Source organism: Pteropus alecto, unplaced genomic scaffold (assembly GCF_000325575.1).
Source record: "Pteropus alecto unplaced genomic scaffold, ASM32557v1 scaffold121, whole genome shotgun sequence".
Taxonomy (NCBI): domain Eukaryota; kingdom Metazoa; phylum Chordata; class Mammalia; order Chiroptera; family Pteropodidae; genus Pteropus; species Pteropus alecto.
This window is the reverse complement of record NW_006434369.1, coordinates 16,875,109-16,882,564: the sequence shown is the minus strand read 5'-3', so window position 1 is coordinate 16,882,564 and position 7,456 is coordinate 16,875,109.

Below are 7,456 nucleotides of genomic sequence, written 5' to 3'. Positions count from 1 at the left end.
CTTAGAAGGGCCTAAACATGTGTTTGGGTCTTGATTATTGGATGAGGCCCATTGGAGGTCATTCTCTGGGAAGAATCCAGAGAGAAAATAGAAAGTTCCTTTACTACCAGGTATAAGCAAACTGTAACAATGAGGTTCAGGGGAAAAGAAATGTGAGGCATAGTTGTAATAGTAAGCTCCATGAAAACAGCGGGACATTTCCCTCAAACCAGGAGAAAATTTGGTTAAAGTGTGTCAGGCCTTACAAGTTCATACAGGAGTCCCCTCTTGTACGTGTGTGGGGGAACATGTTCCAAGACCCCATTAGGTGCCTGAAACCACACATAGTACCAAACTAACTTCTTCAGCTTTGTTGGAATGTGACAGCAGCTTCTTCATTGGCAGAAAAGCCTGTCCATTAATTTTTAGTTTTCAGCTCAAACCTATTTCTGAATCTGTGTAGCCATTCCTTAACTTACAGTAAATGGCTTGGTATTACTGGTTTCAGGGAATCCCTCACTGAAGTCTTCATTATAGGCTCAATGCTTTCTGGCACAACAAGTAACCATCAGTTGGAACATGTTTTCTGTTCATGAAGCATTTCTGTCCTGTGTTATGTTGCCTGAACGAACTCCCAATGACCTTCATTTACTTTAGGATCCAGAGCCCAACCTTCACTGTGGCACTTCTGACTGGCTCTGTTTTGTTTTGTTTCTGATCCAGGCACATGCTTTCTTGATTTTGAAAAGAGCTGTGTTGTAACTTTCTTGGTTTCGCTTTGTCAGCTGCTGCTGTATGTTTGGAGCTAGGGGACAGGGCACACCTCGAAGAAGGAGCTCACAACACCTTCTGGACAAGACATCGCCCTATCTCAGTCTACTTTTGAGTAAATTTAATCTTCCAAACACTATGATTTATATTCAACTGAAATCTATGATTCTGCAGCTTCTACACACTGGTCTTAGTTGTGCATCCCAGAGCCATGTAGACATCTCAAAACTCAAAGGAAAGGTGCTAAAGTGAAATTTTAACATAATTTTCACCAGTCACATCTTAAATTCACAGAATATTAGGCTGGAAAGATCTTAAAGGTCACCTGTTTATGACCTCACTTCATCAATGAGGCATCAGAGAGGGGAAGTAGCTTTTCTACAGTCACACAAGTGGTTAGTGAAAGAACAAGGACTAGAACCTAAATCCATGTCTACTAATTTTGTGTTTCCAATTGAAATGTAGATATTAATTCTACTCAGCAAATGGCTGTATGTATAAACATAAAAATTACTAATGTATATATCTTACATTTGTGAAGCACTAAACTTTCAGACCAATTTTAATTATAGTTTTTAATCCTTTAATCTTATAAAATCCTCTGGAATAGTACTTGTTTTATTATACCCTTTTAAAAGATGGGAAATCAATGTATGGAAAGAATATACAGCTCATTTGAGATTGTATATCTAGCTAGTGGCAGAACCAGGACAATCATCAGTCTCATATCTTATATCCAAGCAGTCTTTCCAGAAGACACGAGTTAAACAAGATCAGGCCTTGTCCTACATGTTTCAGTGTTTGTCTATGATGCTGATACCAAAAATATATATACATATATTGTAAAAGATTGTGAGCACCTTGCTTGATAACTATGCTTGGTGATTATGATTTATAACAGAGTAGTTTTACCTTCCTTATCATCAGCTTGGATTGATCATTTACTCCCTTCAATAGTTACCGAATGCCTACTCTGTGTGAGCAATGCATTTTTGTATCTCAGATCATTTTAGCTGCACTTGAAAGTCTCCCTCTGGTGAATAAGTTGAATTTGCCACTGGACATGGGACATTGTACCTCTATTGGCTTGAATGGTAAAATGTACTATGATGGAATTATGTCTGTTTTCCTCCCAACTTTATTTTGAAAATTTTGAAGTCTAAAGGAAAGTTGAAAGACATACAATGAATGTCCATATACCCCTTGACATTTTATGACATTTGCTTTATCTTTCTTATATACTGGGATGTTGCTGGGTTTTTGTTTTGTATTGCTTTGTTTGTGGTTGTTGTTGAATGGTTTATCAGTAGATGGCAGATATCATGACACTTTACCCTAAACACTTTAGCACGCATCTCCAAAGAAGAGGACACATTCTCTGACATAATCAGTCTCTGTTTTCAAAACAAAAAATTAGAAGTTTTTAATACTAAAAATGCAGAGAGACAGTCGAATCAAGGAGACCAACTCTTCTCTCTAAATCCCATTCCCCTTGCACTGCCTATGAAGATATTAGCCCTGCTTCACTTTTATGACTTTCTCTCTTTTTGAATCCAATTATGTAATCATATTTCAGTGTTTACTTGAAACAATCGTGGAAAGAGAAAACAGAAGACAAGAGCTTGTATTTGTAGATACAAGGGTTCTTAAAGTCACAGCAAATGATGGACAAATCCATTCATGATTTCTGAGCCTGGGTGTATATCAAATCGTTGGTGTAACACTTGTCTGGGCTGGAGAAATTTATAACTTTCTCTCTCACCGGTAGTGTCAAGAGAACAATCTCGCCGTGCACGTACCCTGGTTTGGCTAGGATCAGAGCAGCTGAAGGAATCAGCATGGACTCTCTGGGCTTCCTGCATCAACATACTGAACATTGTGTGGTGTGAACTTGCACAGAGGCTCCTAGATTCCAGGAACATGTGGTCTAACACCTCCTCTGAGCACCTGATGGTCCATGTAGCCCTGATATAGATGCAGAAAAAGGTTCCTATGCATTATTATTTGATATTGCAGGCTTATCTAAATACCTTGCTCTACAGAGAATTTAAATTATTGGCCCTGCTTTTTCTGTACTGTCCTCTGGCCTTATATTTGGAAATATGTCCTGGCACCTTTAAGGTAGGTTGGCCCTGCTCCTCCGGGTATTTAAATATGCTTTTGGATTTTCACTCATGGGACCCTAACCCATGATTGATATTTTAAGGTGATGAGTCAAGTAAGAAGCCCCAGGTATTAGTCCAATAACATACCCAAAAGAATAGAGAATTAAAATGGTCCCAGGGATCTCCGGAAATTTTAAAAGTATTTTATGAGATGAAAATCCATAACTCATACTGACAAAATTACAAGACAGAGTTAAGTGTAGTCTAGGGCTTTTATTAAGGTATAGTGCACATACAGTAAATTGAGCATATTTAACAATTTGATGTTTTGACCTATGAATATGCCTGTGAAACCATCACCACAATTAAAATAATGCACATATTCATCACTCCCAAAAGTTTCCTCATTTCCAGAATTTTATGTATATGGAATCACACACCATTATGTCTCCTCTTTCTCCTTCTTTTCTTTCTTCTCCCCTTCTTCCTCCTTCTCCTCTTCTTCTTCTGGTTTGGCTCTTTCAGCATAATTATTTTGAATGATACACACTGCTATGTGTATCAGCATACACTTTATTGCTGACTAATGTTCTATGGTACACCATAACTTGTTTACTGTTTAACTACTGATGGGCATTAAGGTTGTTTTCAGTTTGGAGCTCTTAAAAATAAAGCTGCTATGAATATTTGTGTATAAGTCTTTGTATAGACATATCCTTTCATTTCTCTGGGGAAAATGCCCAGGAATAGATGTCTGGTCATAAAGTAAATAGTTTTTAAAGTAACTGACAAAGCATCTTCCAAAGTGGTTGTACCAATATATATTCCCACCAGCAGTGTACATGAGTAGCAGTTCCTTATACCCTATCTTATATTTGGTATGATTGATCTTTTTAATTTTAGCCATTCTAATAGGTGTGTAGCAGTATCTACACAATGATGTTATCTTGCATTTGAGACTGCAGTTAAAAATGTAACTTTAAATACAAATTCCAGGATTGTCATCTATACAACAATGTACATATATCTCCAAGTAAGTTATTAAGTTAAACACTGGCAATTCTGTTTTGTCACCTAAGACTTACAGCTATAAATACCCTACTTCTGTGAACAGAGTTACCATGAGTATAAAAGCTTGTATTCACATGAACAGGAGGCATTGACTATTACTTTACCTGCTCCCCTACTTCCAGGTAATTATAATTTCCTCAGTATATCTCACATGTGCTTCTGTAACTTTTGCTGGATGCTGCTGCTGCTCTCCAAGTGGCTCTGCCAGGCACCACTCTCCTGGCCCTGTGCTGGTTTCCTTTCAGGGGCCACTGCTGCACAGAAGGCACTGGGGTTTTACTGCTGGTCCCATTGGCCTGTTATTTTTCTTAACCTCTTATGAGCCATTGTGGTTCCTCACTGGTGGCTGCTGCTGATGCTCCAGTTCCACCATTAGTGTCCTGCACCATCAAAACTGTAGGGAGGTCTTTGGGTGGGGTTGGGAGGAATTGACTTTCTCTCCTTTAGACAAACTCTGTTAAAGGTTCCCCAGAACAGTGCTTAGAGAAATATCTGTTTTTACCTAGAGCCTTCTCTCCCTCAAAAGTATTTTCTCCATATTTAACTTACGATGGACACCAAGTTTCAGATTAAGTGATTTGCCTGACTACCTCTTGGGAAGATAGTAGACACAGGAAATAAGTACAGCATGATTCTCATTCCACAAAACAGCACTGCTTCTACTGTGTGTGTGTGTGTGTGTGTGTGTGTGTGTGTTTATTTAAAATTTGCATCAAAGTTAAGGTATATCACCTGTAGCAGTTGGTGTTCTTTTAACACATTTAACACAGGGCAGCCAAGGTGATTTTAATGCCATTTTGCTCAAAACGAACAAATAGGTGTTTCAAAACAACTAATAACTGCATCACGGTGATTAGTAATAATTGATAAAAACACTGGAAATAAAATAAACTTTTAATTAGCAATAGTGTCAAAAGTTAAAAAAATACTAAACAAAAATATTGAGGAATATTGTCCTTTTTGTTTTTTAATATCTACACTGAACAGGTCTTGACTAACTCTTTTTTTACTTTCTGAGAAAATAAAGTACCTTTTAATACTTAATATAATAACTATAATTACTATAAATGATGAAGATGAAAAGCCTTATTTTTATTGTGGGGGAGTCTAGTAGTACAATAACACTACTGAGAGCTCATATAACAATTTTTGATTTTCAAAACATTTTGGCAACAAAAATCACCTGAAATATTAAACAAAGTAATTGAATATCTCACAGGGCTTTAAAACTTCTGAGTTGAACAAAGCGGGCAATTGAAGCTAACAGTTAATTTTCCAGAACTGTGAAGAATAGTTTTATTGGAACATGGGCTTTTTAAGCTCAGAAGTATCTTCACATCATATTATTAGTAGGATTTAAAGAGAGAGTGTAGCCTAGAGATTAAAAAATAGAATCAATAAACACACAATGCTTCCTTTCTCATATGTGGAAACTTTGCAGCACTCATTGAACAGGCTCTCTCAATATGCGGTCCATGAAACATCTAAATCTGAACCTCCTCTACAGCTTGAGAATTCAGGTTCTTGGCTCATACTGCCATTGAATCAGCAGAGCCAGGGAATATGCATTTGAAAAGTCTCTTAAGGTTCCAGTCCTATGAAACACCTGGGGAAACTTTTAAAACAAAACCATACTGAAAATCTGTTTTCAATGCAAGCTATTGAAAAGTCCAAAAGATAAAGCATCACTGAAAATTAGTTCAGTCCAAAATTAGAATAAACAACACAAAGAAACAATCTAAGATAGGCAAGAGTGAGTAGGTACAGAGTAGCACAAGTCTCCTGATTTTGTTGCATAATAAAAATATTAAAGAGAAACTATTAAAATAACATTTTTTAAATGACAAAAGTCAGAAGAAAATAATTTACAAAAAGTGGGAAGTAAGCAAGATACTATGACCAAAAGACAGATAGTTTGGGGGAAAAAATTTAATAGATTTTAAGAAATTTATAAAAATATTTTCTTTAAAATTATATGCACTGATAAGATGATTATTTAACTGGTATTATGTAATTAAATATATTACCCAGAAAGAGAACTATGAAGATAAATATATTAAAAACCTAAGACATCTGTCAGATAGGCTGAAAAATTCAACATTCAGTTCACAGAAGTTCCATAGCTAAAAATAAAAAATAAAAATGTCTGCTCAAAAGATAATGTCTGAGAATTTTATAGAGTTGATGAAAGACATGGATTCTTTGATTTAGGAAACACTGGAGGCAGAATAAGTAAAAAAAAAAATTACACCCAGGAATTCAAGTATAAGTGAACAGCAGAATAAAAATAGAGAAGATCTGAAAGGTGAAGAAAAATACATTGTTTACAAAAGAACAGCAATGGCAGCATTAAAAGAAGCTAGAATATGATAATATGTTCAAAATACTTGAAGAATATAATTGTAAATCTAGGCAGCTAAGCTACCTTTAGGATAAGGAAAAATATTTTTACAGATAAGAACAAAGAGCTTTTCACTAACAAAACCTTATTAAAAGGAACTTTTAAGAAGATATTCAAGAAGTAAACTGAAGTCAGAAGTAGGATGTGAGATGCAAGATGAGATGATATGTTGGCGTAAAATATACCAATGAGACCTATAAAATAGAGAATTAATAAATAGATTATATTTAGATAGTCTACTGATTTATGACAAAGATGACATTAAAGAGCAATAGAGAAGGTACTGAGTCAATTAGGTATCCATATGGAAAAATTATATCCTCGCACCCATCTCACGCCATACACAAAATTCAATTTCAGAATTAATTAAATATGTAAAAGTTAAAACAATAAAGTTTTTGAAAGAAAACATACCAGAATACCTTCCTGACCTTGGAGTTGGCAAAGATTTATTAAACAGAACATACAAAGCAAAGTGATAAACTGGATTTCATTAAAATTAAAAATTCTTGTTGAACTAGAGATATCATTAAAAGAGTAAAAAGACAAGCTACACAGTAGAGGAAGTTATTTGCAATATATATATCTGGAAAAGGACTTATATTCAGATTACGTAAAGAACTTTTGTAAATTGATCAGAAAAGATAGAAAACCTAACAGAAAAATTGGCAAAAGAGGATCTCCAAATAAGAGGATCTCCAAATGATCAAAAAAGCATATGAAAGGTGCTTATCTTTACTAATCATAAGTTCATGCAAAATTTTTTAAATTTAATAAGATGTATTCACAAATTAAATATTTCTTTCGTTTAGATTATTATTATTTTTTTAAAATTAATTAATTAATTAATTATGGTAACTTTGGTTAATGAAATCCAATAAGTTTCATCTATACACTTTAACAGTAAGGCATATGTATATTTACATTGTGCGTTTACCTCCCATAGTTAGATTTCTTTTTGTCACCACATATTTGACCCCTTTTACTCCATTTACCTCCCCCCTACCCTCTGGTAAACAACTAGTCTATTGTCTATGTCCATGAGTCTCTGTTTGTTTGTCCTGTTCATTTCTTTTAGGTTTATATTCCACATATAAGTGATATCATGTGATTTTTAACTTTTTCTGTC